General features: G+C 36.4%; 1 protein-coding gene across 1 annotated transcript in view; it reads right to left on the bottom strand.

Annotated features, from left to right (window-relative positions):
• The window catches only part of LOC135212112 (uncharacterized), a 500,342-nt gene extending 477,632 nt beyond the window's left edge, over positions 1 to 22,710 (bottom strand). Inside the window, exon 1 of the mRNA XM_064245510.1 lies at positions 22,188 to 22,710. The gene's annotated coding sequence lies outside the window, so the exon portion shown is untranslated. The remainder of the gene's footprint in view (positions 1 to 22,187) is intronic.
• Between the last annotated feature and the right edge of the window lie 1,803 nt (positions 22,711 to 24,513).

Raw genomic sequence — 24,513 nt, 5'->3', positions numbered from 1 at the left:
GATACAGAGAAATTCTATTATATACTGACTGGCCGGCGTTACAATTTATTTATCTATAATTAATAATAATAATAAATAACATAATAATAAATAATAATAATAATAATAATAACAGACTCGTGCAGATGAACGTACATAGTGAGAAAAGTGATGGACTCCTAAGGAGGCAGGATACAACCCGGAACCCTACACTATGTAAATCCCACCCAGTCGAGTAGGATGACAGAGACAGACAAATAATAATAATAATAATAATAATAATAATAATAATAATAATAAATAATAATAATAATAATACAAACTATTCACCTCTAAAATTAATTGGTCTGTTAAGTATCATATTTTTTTTTTCTATGCTAACAGACCAGAAAAGGTGACTTATTATTTTATCTGCCTTTTATTTGTCTATAATAATAATAATAATAATAATAATAATAATAATAATAATAATAATAATAATAATAATAATAATAAAGAGATTATTAATTTCTAAAACGGAATGTTCTATGGTATCATTTTTCTTTGCCGTAATTTCCTAGTCGTAAATCATAACTGAAATTAGAAAATTTAATGAGGAAATCGAAAGACACGCAAAATACCGAAGATAAAATATTTGATCGTGTTCAACTTCCTTCCCCCACCCTCAGGGTGACTGGACAAGGGGTGGTGGGGGAGCTGAAATAATTTGTACATCAGTGGTTTTGGTAATTATTTGCACTGATTATTGAAAGGAACGATTTCAGTCTGACTTTTGGAGCGCATACGATGTGCTAAGGAGAGAGAGAGGAGAGAGAGAGAGAGAGAGAGAGAGAGAGAGAGAGAGAGAGAGATTAGGTTAAGTGACTTATATGAACAAGAGCTCTAGTCTTTTGACTAAGCCAGTACGAGAGAGAGAGAGAGAGAGAGAGAGAGAGAGAGAGAGAGAGAGAGAGAGAGAGAGAGAGGAGAGATTAGGTTAAGGGACATGAAAAAGAGGCTCGAGTCTTTCGACCAAGCCAGTAACGAAGAGGAGAGAGGAGAGAGGAATGGAGAAGAGACTTCCGAGTCTTTCGACTAAGCCAGTAACGAGAGGAGAGAGGAAGAAGAGAGAGAGAGAGAGAGAGAGAGAGAGGATTAGGTTAACTGACATAAACAAGAGCTCTAGTCTTTCGACTAAGCCAGTACGAGAGAGAGAGAGAGAGAGAGAGAGAGAGAGAGATTAGGTTAACTGACTTATATGAACAAGAGCTCTAGTCTTTAGACTAAGCCAGTACGAGAGAGAGAGAGAGAGAGAGAGAGAGAGAGAGAGAGAGAGAGATTAGGTTAACTGACTTATATGAACAAGAGCTCGAGTCTTTCGACTAAGCCAGTACAAGAGAGAGAGAGAGAGAGAGAGAGAGAGAGAGAGAGAGAGAGAGAGAGAGATCTAACAAGGTTCTCGTCGTGAAACACAACCCATCCGTTTTACGATAATTCGCAGAACACAAAACCATAAAATTGTGACAAGGCTGAAGTAAATGATCACGGAGATACATTTCCACGCAGCATACCACTTTCACCTTCTTCGCGAAAGTCCTCTGAAACAAAGATTAATTCAGAATGACCGGGCTGAATATGAGGGTGAAAATAATGCACTGTAATCCAGACTGACCGAGTTGAATATGAGTGAAAATAATTTATTGTAATCCAGACTGACCGAGTTGAATATAAGTGAAAATAATGTACTGTAATTCAGACTGACCGAGTTGAATGAGTGAAAATAATGTACGGTAATCCAGAATGACTGGGCTGAAAATAACCGTGAAAATAATTTACGTTAATCCAGAATGACCGGACTGAATATAATAGCGAAAATAATGTACATTAATCTGCAATGAACGAGCTGAATATAACGTGAAAATTTTAACATGATTTCAAATTGGAATAGATAATCATGCCATGGCTATTTGTGCCATTTGACAGTTTTTGACATTTGTGGAAGCTCGGGGAAAACGACATGTCTGTCATTTGTAATTCCTAAGGATAAACTGTATTGCTTACAGGCTAGGCAAAATGAATGAATAAATAAAAACGAATACCTAAGAATATTAATAAAGTCCGTAAGTAAATAAACGCACAGAAATTATCACGGAATCTTTATTCTTCGCAATGTTTAAGGAGAAAATAAGAAAAAATATATAAAAAGATTACCCAAACATACAAAAATTTAAATGTCACCAGGGTCAGACGCTGCTAATACGTCGCTAATGACGAAACCGAAAGCGGCACAAGGTTACCTGCATTCTAGTAGGCTGACAAAACTACAAATCTGATAAACACAAGAGTCAAGTCTGAAGATTCTTTCAGAATTCTTCATCTTGCAAGAGGCAAAGGACTGACGAAAGGGGACTGGTTATACTGGTAGTTTACACAAATCAACGAGTCATATATATCTCAGTTCTGAAAACACGCTCTCATGAAGGATTTATTCGTGATTAAGAAGTGACAATTGCAACCAATTACAGTTAAAGAAGTCGAACAGTTAAGAAACTTGGAAAAAAGTAAAGATAGAAAGCTACGTCACTGGGACAAAAATCATTAAAAATAATGTATTCCTTAGCTCTTACCCCTACCCAGGGTAGACGCATTGGCCTATGGAGAACGTGCAATGGTCTCTTCGTTCGTTATTCTAGAACTTGATGATAAATTCGTACGTATAAAGAAACGATCTGAAATTCACGCGGGCTTATCATCTGGTCTCTCGCCAGTCTTCCCACATAGATACCGGTTCTGCTTCAACTCTGTCTCCTTCGTGTCTCCTGCCCTCCATTTACCTTCAAATCTTATCCTCGGTCTACCTCTGTCCCTACGCCTACAATGAATCATTTAAAAGGTGATGGAGTCCCCGTTTTTAATGACCGAGTTTTATACTACCAACGATATATAAAGTCATTGAATCAAATCTTGTTTTAGACAGGTTAATCATCAACTGAAGGATTTACGTAGAGAGCGAGTACAAAGATTCGACTGTGAATTTAATAATGATGTATAATAAGATATTAAATTTAATTATGTATAATAGGATATTAAATTTAATTATGTATAATAGGATATTAAATTTAATTATGTATAATAAGATATTAAATTTAACTAAATAATAACAGCCCACGAACTTTGTAACTTAATTTTCGTTGACGTTCAAATATAACAAACTCCAAAAATCAACTGAAGCCTACCTAAATTCAAAACTGATATTTCCAAATTTTGAAAAAAAAAAAAATACTTTTTCTGTATTTACAATCACCTTCTATTACTATTTTCAAATGAACACCATATTTTAGGAAGCTTGAATTTCAAGTCAATGGCCCCTGTGGGGTTGTTCCATATGAATAAGGGTTCATCTTACGAATAATAATAATAATAATAATAATATAATAATAATAATAATAATAATAATAATAATAATAATAATAATAATAACCTGAAATAAGAACTGAAACTGTAATATGGTGTTCCCAGATTAGCCAAAAAAAATAATAAATAAAAAATAAAACAAAATATATACAAAATATTTAAAACTAATAACTACTTGAATTCTCACTTCTATATATATTTGCGCCCTCTGCCCTGAGCATAAGAATCGCTTGGAATCGAGGCGTGTCTGGGAAGAGGCCTATAGGAAGAGCCTCCTGATGAAGACGATTACCCTGGTAGGCCTAGTCTGTCATGAGTTCCTCCTGATAGACGTCTTGATAAAAAAAAGAGAAAACGTGAATGATGGATATTGGAAGGCAGTTGACAGCCGGGCACCCGATCGACGAGAGAGAGAGAGAGAGAGAGAGAGAGAGAGAGAGAGAGAGAGAGAGAGAGAGAGAGCTTAGAGGTACACTGCTTCATAACCTTTTCACCTGATTTAGCAATGTTTCTACTAGGCCATAAATAACCATTCAGTCTTACGAAAAGTCTTCAGAGACCTTACCTTACTTACTTACCTTACATCTTGTTCGGGTTGCCCCAGGTCCCTCAGTGTGAGGCACCTCTAATGTCTACCAGAGAGTTGCTAGTACATCTTCCGGTATATTTTGCATCTTCCAATCTTGGATGGTCTGGGATGCAGTTTAGATATTTGTCGAGCTTATTCTTAAACACATCTACGCTCACTCTTGATATATTCCTCAGATGAGCTGGCAACGCATTGAATAGACGCTGCATTATCGATGCTGGTGCGTAGTGGATTAATGTCCTGTGTGCTTTCCTTATTTTTCCTGGTATAGTTTTGGGCACTATTAATCTACCTCTGCTTGCTCTTTCTGATATTTTTAGTTCCATGATATTTTCTGCTATTCCTTCTATCTGTTTCCATGCCTGAATTATCATGTAGCGTTCTCTTCTCCTTTCTAGACTATATAATTTTAAGGATTGTAGTCTTTCCCAGTAGTCAAGGTCTTTAACTTCTTCTATTCTAGCTGTAAAGGACCTTTGTACACTCTCTATTTGTGCAATATCCTTTTGATAGTGTGGGTACCATATCATATTGCAATATTCAAGTGGACTACGAACATATGTTTTATAAAGCATAATCATGTGTTCAGCTTTTCTTGTTTTGAAGTGCCGTAACAACATTCCCATTTTTGCTTTACATTTTGCCAACAGAATTGCTATTTGATCATTGCATAACATGTTCCTATTCATCATCACACCAAGGTCTTTAACTGCTTCCTTATTTGTGATTGTCTCATTATTAGGTCCCCTATATGCATATAGCTTTCTTTCTCTGTCTCCATAAATTTATTGATTCAAATTTATCAGAGTTAAATACACATCCTATTTACCTCTGCCCAATCATATACTTTGTTAAGGTCTCTTTGTAGAGCGTTCCTATCTTCATCACAAGTAATTTCTCTACTTATTCTTGTGTCATCTGCGAAACTACTCACTACCGAATCCTTAACATTACTGTCTATGTCTTCAATCATAATAACAAACAGTATTGCAGCTAACACCGTACCTTGCGGCACACCGGATATTACCTTGGCTTCATCGGATTTCTCGTCGTTTGCAATAACTATCTGTTTTCTGTTGTGTAAAAATTCTTTTAACCATCTTCCTACTTTATCCACGATATTGTGTTTTCTAATTTTCTTCGCTAATATATATCTACTTTGTCAAAGCTTTTGCAAAGTCTAAATAAACCACATCTGTTTCATTTCCGCTTTTCATATTTTTGAATATGTTCTCACGGTGGACTAACAGTTGGGTTTGTGTATTTTTTCCGGGTACGAAAACCATGTTGTCCTTTATTAAACAAATTATTTTTTATTAAATGTTTCATAATATTTTTCTTCATTACCCTTTCATACACTTTCATAATATGTGATGTTAGACTCACAGGCCTATAACTACTTGCCTCTAGTCTTGATCCACTTTTGAAAGTAGGGGTATATATGCTAATTTGTGCTCATCATAAATCTTGCCTGTATCTACACTTTGTCTTAATAATATTGCAAGTGGCTTTGCGATAGAATGAACTACTTTCTTTAACAAAATAGCAGGCACTCCATCCGGCCCTGCAGCAGTTCCATTTTTAATTTCATTAATAGCCTGCACAATATCAGCTTCATTAATATCTATGTCAGCTAAATATTCACTATTTCATCCCTTACTTCTATATCATTATCTTCATTATCTTATTCTAGGGGTGAATTCTCTCTTATATCGTTTTTCTGCCAATATGTTGCAAATTTCCTTTTTTTCATTCGTTAATCTCCCTTCAATTCTTAGAGGGCCTATTTCTATTCTTCATTTATTCATCTTCTTCGCATATGAGTATAATAGTTTGGGATTTTGCTTGATATTTAATAGGGTTTTTTCTTCCAAGTCCCGTTTTTCATTTTCTTTTGATTGTATAATCTTTTGTTCTGCATTTTCTATCTTACTTTTTAGTTCTATAACTTTCCATGCATTTTTTTCTTTTGCAAGACCTTTTTTCCACTTTCTGATTTTCTGGAACAAGATCCTTCTGTCTCTTGGTATGCATGACTGATGTTTACTTTTCTTCTTCGGTATATATTTATCCACTATTTCCTCTAATATATATAATATCTCCGTATTTACCTTTATGTCATCACTTACGAAAATGTTATCCCAATCTTTGTTTAATTCTTCATTTATTTCTGACCATTTATATTTTTACTGTAGAAGTTGTATTTTCCATATCCTTCCCACTTTTTCATTTCTTGCTTATCTCTGTTTTCACTTGCTTTGGGGAATGGACTGTTAATTCTATGACATTATGGTCTGAAATACTCGCATTATAAACTATTATTTCTTTAACATAATTCATCTCGTTCACAAATACTAGGTCTAAAGTATTTTCCTTTCTGTTGGCAGGTGATTTATTTGTTGAATGTTGTATTCTAGTAGCATATCTAATAGCTTTTCGAATTGCCTCTTATCTTCTGCACTACTATTACTCTCTTTTTTATATGTATAAGTACATCCACAATCTCCTATTCGTTCTTTCCAGTCTACGAAAGGAAAGTTGAAGTCTCCAGATAGGAGAATAGTCCAGTCCTTGTGATTTCTACATACATCATCCAATTTTTCTATTATTAAGTTAAACTCTTTAGTATTAGGAGGTCTATATATTACTATGTTCATTAATTCTTCAGATTCAAATTCTACGCTATTAGTTCACATTCTGAGTTACTATATTTCTCATATATTTTTCCTTATTTTTTGTCTTTCCCATATATTGCGGTTCCCCCTTGATTCCTATTTTTTCTATCTGATCTATAAGTTTGGAACCCTTTTATTTGATCATCATTCCCAGTCTCTTGGGAATACCAGGTTTCACTTATATTCATTATATCTATTTTCTTTTCAATTTGGGTTAGTTCTTCTAAGTACTCTATTTTTCTTTTTGAGTTACTCGTAACTAAACCCTGCGCATTCATCACTATGATGGTTTGCGTTGTTTTCTCCTTCATTTAATATTGGTAATAATAAAGGATTTCCCCATGTCTCTTCCCGTTCTGTATAATGTTGTTCTCTTTTTCATTTCCAAAAATCTGACATTAAAAAATCCAACTTTTCCATAATATTTGTTCTTCCTTCATCATAATTATTCATTTTGTGTCTGAATCTGCAATTTTCTCCATTTCTGCAATATCCTCTTGCATAATAAAAACAGTTATTATCTCTTGAGTAGAATCTTGGAGCTGATGCATTGAAATTTTTTGCGGACACCTCTGCATATCTCGTTGATGGCTTGCTTTTTTCTTTTACCTGATCTTCATTCCTTCTTTATTTGTTTCTTTCTTATTTTGGATTTTATTACTTGATTGGTTATTTATTTGATTATTTTTCATGGCTACAGGGTGCATATATTTACATTTTTTGTCGAACTTACACTACCTTTTCCTTCTTTTAGGTTTTTGCATATTTTTGGATGTAGATCTCTGCAATCATCCTCATAGCCATCACTAGGTATGCACATTTACCATATATTTCATAGTTGTGACATACCTTAGGATGTTTGTAGTAACATTTTTCTCCAAATCTGCAATTCCCTCTTTTCAAAAGGTTGCAGACTTTGTCTTTTTTGTATACTTTTTCCTCTTCCCGTCATTGTGTAGATCTGGGTAGAGCCTCTTCGGCATTTTCTTATGTGTTGTCATATCGTAATTTATTTCTTCGTAGGTATGCTGCTTATAGCCTCATATGTAGTATCAATGAGTATCTCTGCATCCATACTTTTATCTTGTTCTTTGTTATTTTCCTTATCTTTTCTGTCATTTCAGTTTTGTTACTTCTCTTACCGTTTTCCTTCTTCTTCTTCTTCTTCCTCTTCCTCTTCTTCGTCATCCTCAACTATTTGTACATTCAATCTTGATTTAATAACATTGTCTATCCATGGTAGACATGTTGAGCAAAAAATTCTTGTGTCTTTTCTCATATCTTGCATTACCTCAGCACACTGTGGATGGGTCGGAATGTTGCATGCAGCACATTTTCTGATTAGGTTTTGTGGATTAACTATGCTATACCACACCTTACACAGTTTACATGCTTTTGGCATTCTTTTCCTAATGCATCAATTAGGATATTCACAAGATTCACCTTATTCATTTTCTTTGTCGGAATATTTTGGTTTATGTATATTTTCTTTATGAGTCTCTTGACCACTTGGATTTTATTTGGAACTTCTTCAATTATTTTCAAGATGTTTTCATTTGATTTGTTCCAGTTTGAAGGATTGTATCCTTCTAATATATCTATGAATGCCTTTGTATCTTTTTGGCTAGGACTGTTGCTGATTTCATAGATCAGAAATGCCAGTTCCCTTCCTGCTACCTCATCGTATTGCGAATCTGCCAAGCAAGCTAAATCTCGCCATTTTTTTCCGCAGTTGGAACTTACTGCCATCTTGTTCTGATTTACAGTATTTCACTTGATAAACTAACTTAGAATACGCTTTATCCTACTATTTTCACACTAATCTTATCACCGATAGTTCACGAACACTTCTAGATATTTCTCAAATTCTAGACGTTTGTTAAACTTGTGATATCTGTTGATTAATCTGACTTCGCGCAGGAACGTCTCACCAAGCAAGATGACTACGAGAGAGAGAGAGAGAGAGAGAGAGAGAGAGAGAGAGAGAGAGAGAGAGAGAGAGAGAGGGGGGGGGGGGGGGGGGGGGGGGGGGGGGGGGGGGGGTGCACTGAACAAATTTAATGAAAATATCTCAAATTTTCATATTGCTCAAACTAGTCTGAAACTAGAACTAAAATCACAAACTGCACTAGCTAAGTCTGTAAATAACCACAACTTTCACCAAAAATACACCTATATATTTTACTGCCCCAAAAACACACCTAAATATTTTATAGTGTCTTTCAGATCTGACTAGAAAAGTTAAAGAAAAAATTATATGATAAAAAAAGGAGAAGACAGCAAGTGGTACTCGTCACAATAACTCGAACCACTTTGGATGGGAGAAAGTTGACGTCACTTATCCAAGTGATAAAACAAATTAAAGTTGTTAAGTGGCGTGTCGGACGATAGAGCTAAGTATAGCAATCCCCGCCCTACTATTAAAGGGTCTATAGTCTTTACAAAAAACTCTGACCATGATATTTAAGTAATCAAGGTCTAGGATTAACACGACACCGATTACGAAGAGATTCCAATGAAATTGGTATGAGATTTGACAGACAAGTACACATAATACGAAAAAAAAATAATTACATTTCATTTATAAAGCAAAACAATGATGGGAAGTGATATGATATGTATTGGAATCATTTTCACAATTTTGTTTATCTATTTAGATACATTAAATCCGTTCACTAAAGAAAATTACGTGCTACAGAGAGAGAGAGAGAGAGAGAGAGAGAGAGAGAGAGAGAGAGAGAGAGAGAGAGATTACTAGGAAGAATATTTTTGCATCAGTCTCGTTTTATTGTTTATTTAGAAATTGCTTTGTATGTACTGGACACGCACCTTCATATCTAGCATGTAGAGAGAGAGAGAGAGAGAGAGAGAGAGAGAGAGAGAGAGAGAGAGAGAGAGAGAATATTCCAATAATCTTCGGTACTGAACCGTTAATATTACATTCCGGTTGTGATGATTCGTAACATCAGGTAAAAGTGGTTTGCCGATACTTCATGCATCTAACAAAATTTGGAAAGTTCACATTTAATTACATAAGCTTCGGTGACGAATACAACATAAAAGCGACAACAGTAATTCCTGTTAATTATACAAATAACAACAATCATTCATCTGCTAAAATTGGCAAATACAGAAAGAGAGCAATATGTAAAATAATAAAAAGAGACACTAAACCAAATGTAATAAACCTTTATAATACATGAAAATCCTTCGACAGCAAAAATATATATATATATAAAGTATTTTCAAAATCTATAAAGTATTTTCCAAAAAGACAGGAATTCAACCGAATAAAACTATACAGTGATCAATTAAAACTCTGACATCAAAATGATGTCTGAACAACATCTCGAAATAATCAAATGCAAAACCAGAAAAAGTTTAAAAAGTGAAAAGAAAGGGTCTGAAGAATGTAGCACCCTGGAGCGTGGGCGGCGTGGAGTGAAAGTGTAACTTTTAATTGCCCTTAAAAACGCCCCTACAGCAAGGGCTTGTTCTAAGGGTGTGGGCGGCGTGTGTCATCTCTTGCTCCCCTTTCCCCCCTGGCCCAATCGACGGCTGAAGAGAACGAGAGAGAGAGAGAGAGAGAGAGAGAGAGAGAGAGAGAGAGAGAGAGAGAGTGTTCTAACTGGTTGGCGAAATATCCCTTAATGAAAACGAAGAAAGAGAAAGGGGATGATTCATCTAACTATAGAGAGAGAGAGAGAGAGAGAGAGAGAGCTTAGAAGTACATTGCTTCGAAACCTTCTACCTGATTTAGTAATACCTCCCATTAGGGCATATTTCACCATTCATTTTTAGGAATAGTCTTCAGTCCACCAACCAAATAGCGCCTCTCTCTCTCTCTCTCTCAAAAACTGTCACATAAATAATGAATGGCATTATCATAAAAGGGACATTGATTTAATAATACGATGACAGCTGTCAATATCATATTGATCATCTTACTGCTTCGAAGTGCTACCAGTGATGAAAATCGCTGTATAATATATGCTTATGCTATAAGTACTATTTTGCTATCATCCGGACAGATACTACGATAGAAGGTAACCTTTTACTACTTTTCAGGACTAAATTACAATGAGATCGTAATTCCTTAGATCTCAATGTCAAAACCAGCAACATTTTATATATATATATATATATATATATTATAGGATTATAATCGTTTATATATCTATAATATATATGTGTGTGTGTGTGTGTGTGTGTGCGTGTGTGTATGCATGTTTGCGCGTGCACGCACACGCTTATGGAAAGGCATGCAAATTTGCATCTATTTTTACATACCCCACCACAAATATCCCCTCAAACACACAATGCCCACGTATTTTTGTGTGTTTTACACATGTGCAAGAACACACACCAACACACCTAATACACTTGGCTAACTACTTTACGTATAACCCGATCCATCGCCGCAGCCTACGCAACTCCCACTGAATTTCCCTGCCCCTTGGGCCTATACCTACTTCAGGCTAATGAGGAGTGTCGTCGGGTATCATTAGGGCGTAGTCTCCTCGGCCACGATAATGAGTCCTAGACGGAGGGGCCCTCGATTTAAACGCCTTCATCTAGATCTGGGTGACAACGACGCTCCTCCTCATCTAAATGAGGATCGAGCTGTTACTTAGATGGCTCTCTCTCTCTCTCTCTCTCTCTCCTCTCTCTCTCTCTCTCTCCTTAGCAATCTCTTTTACAGATGGAAGAGGTTTTCATCTTTTATTAGGTGGCTACTCTCTCTCTCTCTCTCTCTCTCTCTCTCTCTCTCTATCTCTCTCTCTCTCTCTCTCTCTCTCTCTCTATTACCGAGAGAAAAGGTTTCACCTCATGTTAGCTATAGTTATTTATCTTTCAATTTTCTTCGGTGCTTAAGTTCACGACAAATACTCTCAAAATTTCTTACCAATTTAGGAAACGAGAGAGAGAGAGAGAGAGAGAGAGAGAGAGAGAGAGAGAGAGAGAGAGAGAGAGACCTTACCTTACAGACCTTACAGCTCGTTCGGGTTCCCCTAGGTCCCTCAAAGAGAGAGAGAGAGAGAGAGAGAGAGAGAGAGAGAGAGAGAGAGAGAGTTCTAATTCCCACTCTGATATCACAGATAACAGAAAAAAAATGTATAGCCTCCCCGAAAAAAACTCCCACAAAAACCGGAATGGACGTGATATGAAAATAAAGAAAGCAAGAGAGATGTAAGAAGAGAGAGAGAGAGAGAGAGAGAGAGAGGGAGAGCAAAAAAAAAAAAACAGAGACAGATGAGAACCATTCACGGTGTGCGAGGAACATTATTCTTCGATTAAGACTGATAAATAATAAGTTAAACAAAGTTGAGCGAACTTCACTCTCTATTGTACGGATGTGGCTTGGCTAGCGAATGAGTTGGGAGCTGGTCACAGGCTCCACGATAAATAAAAAAAAAAGAGTCCATTTTCTTCGTCATTATTTGAGGGATCGAACTGACATTTTGATTTACTGTTGTAAAACAAGGTAACAAGAGCATTGGCCATCGGCACGACGCTGGAAGTGCATTGTTGACTTAAAAAATGCCTCATTACCAAAATAAAATTTTCATTCAGTTTCCACCTCATATAAAAACATTTTACAAAATCTACACGCGTCAATAATGCACCCAAAAAAAATGAATGAACGTTAGTAAATACATAGTAGCAGCCTATTACACTAAGGGAATGTGGTTAAATCTGAAGGACATGCATCCTAAGAATACGAACAAAGGTATATACGATCACGTGTAGATATCCATTAAAATGTGCAGACCATATTTATCAGGAACGTGTACACAGCCTAGCGAGCCTTTCAATTCCGAATTAGATATAACTTTGTAACGACTGAATCTCGAACATGAACTATGTAACATAAACTTCAAGTAAATTACTCTAATGCCCTGGGTATTTGACATCTAAATACAGCTTAATCAAAGAACGAAAAGGCGCGTGATTCGACTCCGAAGAAAAATTGGTCTAATATTAAACAAGAATTAAGGATTCCAGAGAAATACGAATCTCCCAATATCCCCAGAATATAAAGGTGGGCACAAAAGAGCCTATGACATATTTAGCCTTGGCATAGTGCTCCGTGACACGTGGATGCTGATCTTATAATCTATGATGTTTTGATTTTAATGATTCAATTTCCATCTGAGTGCCTAGAAGAATAACTAAAAAGAATATTAATCAAAATATCAGCAAGCGCACGCATCCACACATACATTGTTATATAATTATATATATGATATTATATGTATATCTATAATATATATATATATGAATATAACAAAAACGAAAATATACTGTCAGAAAACGTTGCTAGACCTGAAACCTATAGTGACAAAACATTTGCAAACATAAAAACCCACACTGCCCAGTACTACAAACATTGCTTTCGTCCGGACATCAGTATTAAACTGCGACCAAAAAAAAAAAAAAAAAATCCGAGATTAGGCCTACTGGAAAAGATCCCGAGACGAGAGAGATGAGAGAGAGAGAGAGAGAGAGAGAGAGAGAGAATTATATAAAAAAAAGCACGACAGACCTTCCAACTATGCGAGATGTGATCCCATATTCGCTCACAAAAGGCTAGGCCTATCACGTGACTAAAAATGGTTCAGATTACACGGGTGATATTATACACTCTCAGGCCTTGTCTGGATGCCAGACTCCATTGTTTGTTAATGATAAATGCAAAAAATAAATAAAAACAAACGCGTTATCTCCTTTGTTCCAACTATGAATAAAAAAAAAATAAATATATAATAAACAATAATAATAATATAATAATAATAATAATAAATAAATATAATATTTAATTATAATAAAATATTTATTAATAATAATAATATAATAAAATAAATAAATAAATAATAATAATAATAATAAGAATAATAATAATAATAATAACAATAATAAGTAATAATTATTGCGCTGTGCCTCTGGTAATTCTTTCAGCGAATTTAAGCTACGTTTTATCTGGTCTTTAGATGAATGGGTGGCCACAACAAAAGGCCAGACGGCGTCGGCATATAAAACCCCCCCCCCATACTTGTGGAGCTAGCAACCTCATCCCAAAAAGGCAACACTATCACGTACGTCCCCGTAAGTGGGAAAAAATCCATATATTGAAAACACAAAATATCTATTCCAGCCACATGAGACATTTGAAGTTCTATGAATTGCATCCCCTCTGTATCAGAAAAACTTTCAATTACTAAATATTTATATGATAATAACTATAATCGCTTCATACATACTCACTCGTGAGTGTCCGGTTTGTGCAATTTAAATACCATCTACAACTTACGTACTACGCTGATCAGCAGTTAGCTATAAATCCAGTACATAATTCGTTAACTTTTCAGTAACAATTAATAATTAATCTAATAAATAATAACATAAATAAACATTAAAGAAGCTTACTAATAACCAGAGCTTTCAGTAACAATAATCAACTGAATAAATAACAAAAATCAACATTAAAGAACCTACTAATAACTAAATTACAAGGAAAAAACACATATAGCAGCACTGAACCCACTTTCTGATGATTCCCATTTGGAGAAATAGGGAAGGGGGATATGTAGACGATAGAAAAATAAATAAATAAATGAATAAATAAATAAATAAACCAGACGAAGGCAAATTGAATACGTGCAAACTGTAGTGGGGGAAGGGGGAGAAGGTGTTAGGAGGTGGGATAAGGCCTCAACGGCCATCAAAGCCTTCAGGCCTAAATTTAAGAAAATGAAAAAAAAAATAGACCTATGCTAATGGGCATTTTCATGCTTAACAGAACAATCTATTTACATTTCTCTATCTGCCATTAAATCCAGCTGTCCCTCCATTATGCGAATTCCTCTCTCTCTCCTTTCGGCGTTATTCCCTTGATGCTATTTGCATCTTTAATGGAGATATAACGAGAGGAGAAGTGGTCCTAATGGCCCCAGCCGTTACTGTAGTGATCCGATGTTGTTATAAAGGCACTTCGTTCTCCCAAATGTTATCTGATGTATCATCGAGTTGTGGCCCTGGACTTATCGCGTAACCTTTTTTTTTTTTTTTTTTTTTTTTTTTTTTTTTTTTTTTCATCAGAGGGTTACAGTTTAATGGAGGCCTACTTACTTATACTACATGGCAGCTGTTCTCGCTAAATTAGCCAAATCGCTTTCAAGGACTTGAACCTTGAAAGAGAATAGGCTGGTAGGTACTATATGAATTAGACAATATACCAGTTTTCAAGGCTGGGCCTTTGTTTTGCCTGTTGGTCCTATGTCCTAGACACTAATGAAAGTTCATTAAAATTCATTACAACTTATGCATAAATGGTTTGCTTAGACGAGGCAGATTCAAGAAAAGCTATGAAAATCAGGACCCACTTAGAGCTGAGAAAAATGAAATAGAATATATATATATATATATATATATATATATATATATATATATATATATATATATATATATCAAATTACCACATAAACAACGTCTACAATTTCACATGCAAACAAGTGGAAATGAGAAGTACTACATCTCAACGACGTGTGAATTTTTATACTGCAAACACCAAATGAACAAAAAAGGACCAAAAGAAAAGCCTTTTATAAGCGCCTCGGAAACAACAGTTCATGTTAAGAAACGAAGTCGACAGGTTCCTTTCCGATAAGGCGATACAAACTCTTGATAAGACTGGGAAAGAGACAGATCTATATTTTTTGCCGCCGCGCCTAGAGGCCTCCAGACCTTTCCTGAAAGAGGGAGAGAGGATGGAATGGAAGGAGGGAAGGGGAGGAGAGTGGGATGGAGATTAAGGGTTACATGAATGGTAGAAGGTCGGGAGATAACGAGGTTTGTAAGATGTTCAGTGAAGGATGCTTAACTGAGTCAGTCAGAATCTGTACGATACGTTATCGCCGAGGACATTTACTAGATGTCATATGGCGACATTTTCTTATTGGCTTCGTCTAAATACTGATAATACTCAATTTCGCAATATGCTTACGTACGGTTTCAAAATTTAGCCTTAGGGAAGCATTAGGATCGACAAACAACTTTGATGCTGAATCTTAAGTGTCTGTATGAATAAGTAATTTATATACGTATAGCATATGTATATGGTGTGTGCGTGTGTTGTATGTATATAAAAACACACATAAGCATATATATATATATATATATATATATATATATATATATATATATATCTATATATAACATACTAAAGTCAATCGCTATCGCTCGCATTTGCTAGTTCCCATACTCATACCCATATCTGTATCATAACCCACATCCATATCCGAACCATACCCATACCCATATATCCGTACCATATAATAGATATATATAGATGCAAAATATTCCTTTATTATATTTCAAAAATAAGCTTTCATCCTGAGTCCAGGCCTAAGCATGGGGAAGCATGGCCGTTAACCTACCTAAACAGTCCACCAAGAATGCACGAAACAGATTCCAAGGAAGCCATGTTACCGGACTCGCACTTAAAGACAGACATTTATGAAAACTCCATTGGAAATTACGAATGATGTCGTTCGTGTTTCTCATGGTTTGTACTAAAAGCACAAAAATCTCATATGCCATAGAATAAGTTATTAAACATCGATGGTTTCATGGTTTAGGTCTAATTCTTTCCCTTCAGATGTTCAATCTTTTGTATTCCAAGAATATCTGACAGCTGTCCAACAGTCGACCATTTTAAACAGAGAGAGAGAGAGAGAGAGAGAGAGAGAGAGAGAGAGAGAGAGAGAGAGAGAGAGAGCCTTGATACCAACCCAAAGCTTAACACGAACGTTGATAAATCCAATCATAAAGTGCCAACTGAGACACCATTCATGGAATGGAATTTCATCATCTGGAACCATCCCATCCCCCCGCCCCCACCCTAAGGCTCTCTGCCGCGTCCCACTATCAAAGAGATATATAAAAAAGGAACCTTTCATTAATATTCTCCAGCCGTTTCAGAGGCCTCATCCAGCTACCGAGAACTTCTGGAAGGAAGCTTAAATTTGACACAAGCGATTTCCAAAATACTATTACAAGGTTCTGGAGGCTTTAAAAAAAGCATTATGGCTTAAGTAAGAAATTTATTATGTAAGCATGAAGAAAGGTTTTAGATAACGCTTCTGTTATCTTGAGCTTCAAATCTTTACTTTTGCACAGAGAACACATTCAGGCAAATAAACCCCAAAATCTGACTGTAGTTTCAAGAGAAAATGATGAAAAACATCTAATATTTATTTGTTTTGAAACACGTATTTATTTTGCCTTCATTTGGATATACTACGCAAAGCTTCCAGGCGAACTATTAGTTTTAGAGTTGATTACATTTTACTCTTATATTTAAACTGCAAACGCAATTGTGATGGTTGCAAATAACATATCAGTGTGAATATAACCTCTGTGAATTTCTTGCCAGGTTAAAATAATTTCTTGGGTCATTATTATTCAGAAAAGTAACTCTTGTGTGACACTATAATCAAGGAATCCATTGTAAGTCTTTATTTTCGCAAGGCAACTTTCTGGATAAATTATCATCACCATACCATGAGCATGCTCTTTCATCACTAAACAATCAAAGGCAAAACATAACATAAACCTGAAAGGGTCCAAGCTTTCATCTCAAAGAAATAGAGCCCCTTGGCAGGGGAACTGAAAATACACAAAGGTACAGACACTACGACACTTTGAGAAAGACCACCTGCCAGTGATCATAAATACTACCACAAGGTCAGAACGAGCGTTCAATATGCATCAGCCGAAGCCCCGAGATGTAACAACGATAACAACAAAGTAAAATTGGTCCCTGAGTTTCAGGTATCACATATCAATCAAACTTGATTAAACAAAAGAATAAACTACAGGGCAAAGACGGCCGATAGACCCCTTGACAGTACACTGATTTATAAGAGTGATAATCAAAACCACAATATATTAGAATTTGTTTTTTTGTCTCCCAGGTAAAAATACTTATTTGCATCGTAGAGGGAAGGGTAGTTTTCAATATAATAAAAAAAACTGCCATCTGCTTTACTCACAGATGCTAAAAAATTCTCCGAATAAACATGAGATAAAGGGGCAATATTACATGGTACTCGAGAAATTAAAAATCTAGAAACCTTAATAATCAACCATAAAGATGAACACTTAAAATACGATGTAAGACTCCCTTAAAATCTCAAAAAAATACATGAATCAAAGCCTTAGCAAGTCAACCATGAAGCAGATAATTTAAAACCGAAATAAGTTTTACCTTAAAAATCTCTAATTTATTTAATTATACATAAAGAGGGGAGTTTAAAATCACGAGAAAAGATTCCCCTTAAAAAAACTCTTTAATTAAACAACGATAATCAGGCATGAAATTAAGCAGATCTCCATGAATACCAAAGGCGGCAGAGTAAGAGTCCTTAAGGACGAGAATCCGACGCTGCTCAAGGGACATCGTAGGCTCCAGAGGCTGGGGGCCTGGCCAGCCAGCCAGGAAGGCCTCTTTCGTCAAGTAAACCAACTCCAGCGAGTCCCCCAACTAATTAAGCGCCTCCATACACATGCTAAGGGTAGGAAATTCAGGGGGAGAATTCCCCTTAATGACCCTCCTCCTCAAAGTCTGGAGAATATTATGAGGAAAGACGTGTCCTGGGCGGGTCCGGGATGTCCCTAATGAGAATGAGGCCTGGCATTAATTACACATAAATTACATTCAAATTCGTGCCCACGTCATGGTTAAGAAACTAGAAGTTATGCATAATTCACAACTCAGGCAGGCATGTCACGCGAAGAGTGCATAAAGCACGATCGCATAGAAACCATACAATATATGTATATATATAACATAATATGATATATATATATATATATATATATATATATATATATATATATATATATACATATGTGTGTATATATATATATAAATTATACACACATACATATATACATATATATACACTACATATGCGTGTATATGTAAGTGTAGATACACACGTATATTTATAAATGTATAGGACAGATAGATAGACAGATAGATATGTAAATGGTAGTTCTTCCACAACAAACTGGCTTAATGTAAAAAAAAAAAAAAAAAAAAAAAACAAAAAAAAAAAAAAAAAAAAAAAAAAAACTAGTTCGAGAAAACAAACACCAAAGATAGCCTCCCCACCCACCCACCCCCCCCCCCCCCCCCCCCCAAAATCGAAAATAACACAGAAACCAACCAATCACGTCGACAGAGATAAGGTCGGGAAATGACACGGGAGAACTGTTTGCACAAAGAAAAACAGATGACAGAGCGAGAGCGAGCTAACAGGTGCAATGTCATAGGAGGGATTTGCCACTGTGTATAAACGATGACTAGGTACTACAGTGTCATAACGGTAATGGGAGACATAAAAAGAAATCATAAGTTCACGACGTCAGATGGATGACGAGAACAGACGTTCTTTTGTTTTGTAATTTTTTTTCAGGAGAAGCAAACTTATTTTTTTTTAAATCTTATCTTCATTATCTAATGGAAATTCGCTGCATTGCTACTCGGTGGCATTCGTGTATAATTTTAGAGCAGAAAAACGGGGATAACATATGTATTCTACAAAGCTTGTAATCTTCATTCTGTTGATAAATCATGTCTTTCAAATGGTCTAATAATCAAACCTCTTAAAGCAAGAACGATTTGGGAAGGAGACGAAAAAGTTTAAACTTCAAAATCACTAAGAAACCAACCCTACGGACGTTAAAAACCAACCCTACGGACGTTAACCGATTATGCATTAACATCTGAACTAGAAACTGATCTACCGACCGTTCCATCAGTAACGCCTCGAGATACCCGTGTGAACTTGGCCTCAAACAATGCAATTAGGTATCGAGGGCAAATCCATGCTAGATGGCTGGAAGGAAATCACACGCATCGTTACCTCTACGACGACGTACTACATCCGCCCAGGAAGTCTTTAATAACTTGATTTAAAGTGAGTCCAGACCAGACGGTTTCCAGTCTAAGTATGCATGGGAAATGCACCCGGCACCGTCAGTTTAACCACTTCGGTGACTGCGTATGAGCGTACGTACATGCTGCAAGTATGTACTACAAGTACGCAGTTCATCTATCGTCCAACTATCAACCGTTTATCATTAAAAAATTGCAACAAGCCAATCAGAATACGCCTATTCCATGTAGCATATATGCAGACCAAGGAACCAAACAGAATGCAAACGAACCTCCTAAACAAACGAATATCCCGAACCACAAACACGGGAGAGTTCTTCCGCCAAACTTCTTCAGCGAATGAACTCCACAACACACCCTTTCGAGCACCGGCCCACCAAGCCCTGGGACAGAGAGCAGGTTCAGCAGGACAGGTGGAAGCGGAGTAGCGTCACGACAGTTGCCTGACTGGGGTCAGAGGTCGAGGTAGCCCAGCCGCGGTTCCCAACTTGGCAATAGGTTTGAATTTCGCTTTTATCGCTTAGCAAAATTAACACACCGACTCGTATGTTGGTTGTCAGGTTACTGTTACGAGTTTTTATTATTGCTATATGAGCTTTACCATCGCAACGTGTTGACAGGAAATGGCATATTCCCACGTAAACGGTTTTCTCACACGACGTCTGTTCAAAACTCGTTTAAATGTCGTTTTTCACTGGTCTCTCGAAATGAGCCTTCCTTTCTTCTTAAAGTCAAAGTTTGAAACAAAGCACTGCTAAAATTTGATTAACAATGAAAGGGATATTGTGCCGGAGTTCCAAGGCAGACAGATATATATAGTTACGGTATGTGGGAGAAAAATGGAGCTACTGGATCCTACAAATCTTAGTCCCATGTATACGTAGCTACACTCGACCACCCCAGATAACAACGGGTATAACTTGAGTTAATCGCAACTGAAACATCTATCAGAGCTAAAGATGGCGGTTGTAATTGCCGGGTCTTGTGAGGATATGGGAGGGGTCGGGAGAGGAAAGGAGGGGAGGGCGAGATGGTATGGCCGCATAGTATCGAGGTCTTACGAGGCATAGGTCACCCCTCAATAAACCCACTGAAATAAACTTCCAGCATCGTGATCACTTGATTACCTTCCATGTTTGTTACGGGAGCTGACTGTCTCTTGCCTTATGCTGCGTAACGAAAACAAATGAGAGTAATGACTGGGACAAGTGGCATCAGAGCCCACCACGAACCCCGACATAAGGAATTCTACTCGAAACTTCTGACACTCGTAAATCCCCAATATGACTCGTATATTTAATAACAACAAATGTATGATAATCGTAGTATTCTAATAAGCTAATTAATATATATATATATAATATATATATATATATATATATATATATATATATATATATATATATATATATATAAGACTTTGGGCTTTGCACATGGTAAAAGAATGACAGCCCACAGATCTAGCTAGACCTACGTCAAGTCACTTATTAGCTGACATGCTCTATAGGGAAGACCCTTGATCAGAACCTGAATTTCAGACAGCGGGTTGAATCAATATAGCAGCGGCAAGTCGCAATTATGGTTAAGATCTTACCGGCGTTAAATGATGATTTATGGGAGAGGGGTCAACAGAAAATGGGAGATGAACGTTAGTCCGATATCGGATAAGGGCAGTCAATCATGGCATGGCATTTCAGTTCAAATTCCGGAATTTTTATATAGCCACGATTATGTTGGCATTCACATAGTGTTTCTTCCCAAACCCTCGAAAAAAGATTTATTATAAATACAATTTCAAATCTGCAACAACTTGTTTATTCATATGTAAACACACACATTAAGAGGATTTTGTTTTACAAGAAGCTGAAAATAAAATACTAGATTTACTCTCTCCCGGAAAAATGTTCTTGCCCATTTGCAACCAAGGCTTCCATGAAAGAGTCTGCCTCAACTCAAGCATTAGCCATACAGTCATAAGAGTTCGATGCCAATTATCAATCAAACAATTCTTAATAAGCTGTTTCCCCTCAGTTTGCAAGTACGTCAGTTATTTATTTTAATGCATATTTAAACTACTGCAAGTGTTATAAAGTTAAAACACGGTCATAGGTACTACAACTGTTCCATCTCAATACAGATATCTGCAGTTTCAGTGTAACTCCTGATCCAATGAAGTGTATACCAGAAATGCCTGGCAATCAATAGGCCTAAGTTGACTAAAACCATCTTTACAAGTTGCTGTTCTTGTAGAAAGACATTTATAAGTAAAATTCAATAAATATTAGCGTTCGGCCGATTTTGAAAAGCGCAAAAGAGTGAGTTTACAACCCGTAGATTTTCTAGTACTTTCCACGTCTTCATGTAGATTTAAGCTAGGCCTAATTGTCTATAACAATAATCAATGGATAATTAGGATAAAAGGTTGTCTAAACAGTTCTGAACATTACGTAATTAATATGAAACTTTGCCGATACTCTAAACTTTAATGTGACCCCCACCTCCTAGCTAGTCCAAGTTAGGCCAATGATACATTAAACAGAATATGTCACGACTCCTAACAGAGTTTAGACTATGGTGATCAACATACCTTAAACCTGTAGCAAATAGATCATTAAAAATCCACGACACGATTTCAGAACGTTGCTCCGCTTCCTCGTTTCATCTAAAATTTAAGTGGCGGAAAAATGATCACGAAACACTGACATTAAGAATCCGGTCGAGGTGAAACATGGCTTAATTCACACAATATTCGCCGCTTATTCGAAGTCTCACATCATTTTCTTTATAAATCATTTAGTTCCACAAGTGCTCTCCTTAAGTTTACGCACAGTCACTTGATTTTTAGCGAATGGTTGTTGTTGTTATGTTTCTACGGATAAAAGAGGAGGATGCTGTCCGCCATGCGTAGTAGAGATGGCTCATACACGATGACAGGAGGTCGGAGAGCGACTACCTACACGTCCTACCACTAGCACCCTCACGTGCGCACTGACCAGCTTCGGGAGGTTTTCCTCGTAGTCTCTCTTCCTTGGGTGCGTTCTCTTCGACTCATTCACTCTTGCCTATACAAGAAATCTCATTCCCTTGCCTTTAGTATTTTACTCTACGACTCTAGACAACATTCGCGGGAATAGGTACAGCACATGGCGTACTTTCCGGTCGTTATAATGCAGAGGGAAACGCTTTCGTTCGTTCGCTACAGCGGCTGTTACACTTTTAAAGGGTTTCGGAGGGAAGCGAGCCAAAATCGACGTCGGTTTTCGCACTGACCAATCACGTGCCAGTGGGTTCTAGGGGAGGGGAGGGGGTCATGTTGCTTTCCTGTTGCTCCCAAACCAACCCCTGCGGCCCACCCCTTCTATCATGCTTTTTGACAGGTAGATGGACTTGCTGTGAATAGTCTGCATCGTAAAGAATAATACTTTCACCTTCAAAGTCTCACCGTACTATTATTATCATTACTATTATTATTGAACGCCAAAATCACAAGAAAGTTTTAAATGAATAATTCTCTTCATATAGTCCTTTTACCTGTTTCAAATGGTATATTACCATTTAAAATGTAGACAATATTCTACTTAATATACTGCACGTCTAATTTATAACTATAAGCTAATATCATAAAACTGACTGTGAGAATTTAACCGTCCAGTTCTAAGCAATAGAAATTTTAGGATGAGGTTGCTAGCCGCCCCCTCTTTTCTGTACAGTAATTGCGGCCCGCTACAGTCGATTAACCCTAAGTGCATTAATATATATATATATATATATATATATATATATATATATATATATATATATATATAGTGAAAATTGAAGGCGGTTCTATCAACCAGTAGATATCAGTCGATGCAAGGTGAAGGACAATCCTTTATTCCCATTATTTGTACTTTATTGTCGCGACGTTTCAAGACATAAAAGTACCATTATCAAGCTAAAAGAGAGATAAAACAAAAGTTAAAATCACAAACTCGGAATACATATTAAAAGCTTAAAAAGTTAACAAATATAAAAAGCAAGTACAAGAGTAGGGAGGAGTCAATACCATAAGGTGCTGAAAGCACAGACCGAGTGACAATTCAGGCCGGGTCAGCTTCGACTTGAACTCACGAGAGATGCAGAGGTATTGAGGAAGACTGGGTGTTTAACTGCGGAACGAGTTTGTTTAATGAAAGTGATTCTAAAATAGCTAAATGCTGTTCGTTAGGGGATTGGCCTATAATTTTAAAATCTTTGTAATTCATGTCATGTTTACATTTCTTTGTGTGCTCGCGTATACATGAAAACTCAGGATTTGTTAATTTGACACCTGTTCTATAACTAACGCCGCGATGAGAGTCTAATCTCACTTTGAGTAACCTCCGTGTGGAGCCGACGTACTTCCCTAGATTACATCTAGGGCAATTGAATAGATATACGACTCCTGAGGTCATCAGTCGGCACTGAGTTTCTTTCCCCTTTGCTGGTTTAAACAAAAGAGATCTGATATTCATTGGGTTGCAAGGTATTAGTTTTAATTCGATTGCAGGAAAAAAACTTTCTATTAACAGTTTCAATTCATGGTAGAAATTTTTTGTTATGGATAAATGGGACACTTGCAAACAATCGTAATTTTGGCACTGTTGGTATTTTAATTTTAGGATGGAAGATATTGTTCAAGAATTTGTACAGGTGTTTATAAAAAAGTTTCGATGGAAAACAATTGTCAGTGAAAAATTGGTGGAGATAGGTTATTTCATTGTGAAAATGATTCCAGTTAGACGTTATGTTGAAAGCCCTGTGAAAGAGGGTAGACATGGAGTTTAGTTTAAAATTATAAAAGCAGTTGCTATAAAAATTTGATCCCAGGCCGGTAAACGTTTCCTTTCTAAAAACCGTGGTGTTAAAATGATCATCATATCTAGAAACGGTTA

This window comes from Macrobrachium nipponense, chromosome 19, assembly GCF_015104395.2.
Source record: "Macrobrachium nipponense isolate FS-2020 chromosome 19, ASM1510439v2, whole genome shotgun sequence".
NCBI classification, from domain to species: Eukaryota; Metazoa; Arthropoda; class Malacostraca; order Decapoda; family Palaemonidae; genus Macrobrachium; species Macrobrachium nipponense.
This window is presented reverse-complemented; position numbering and strand designations above follow the sequence as displayed.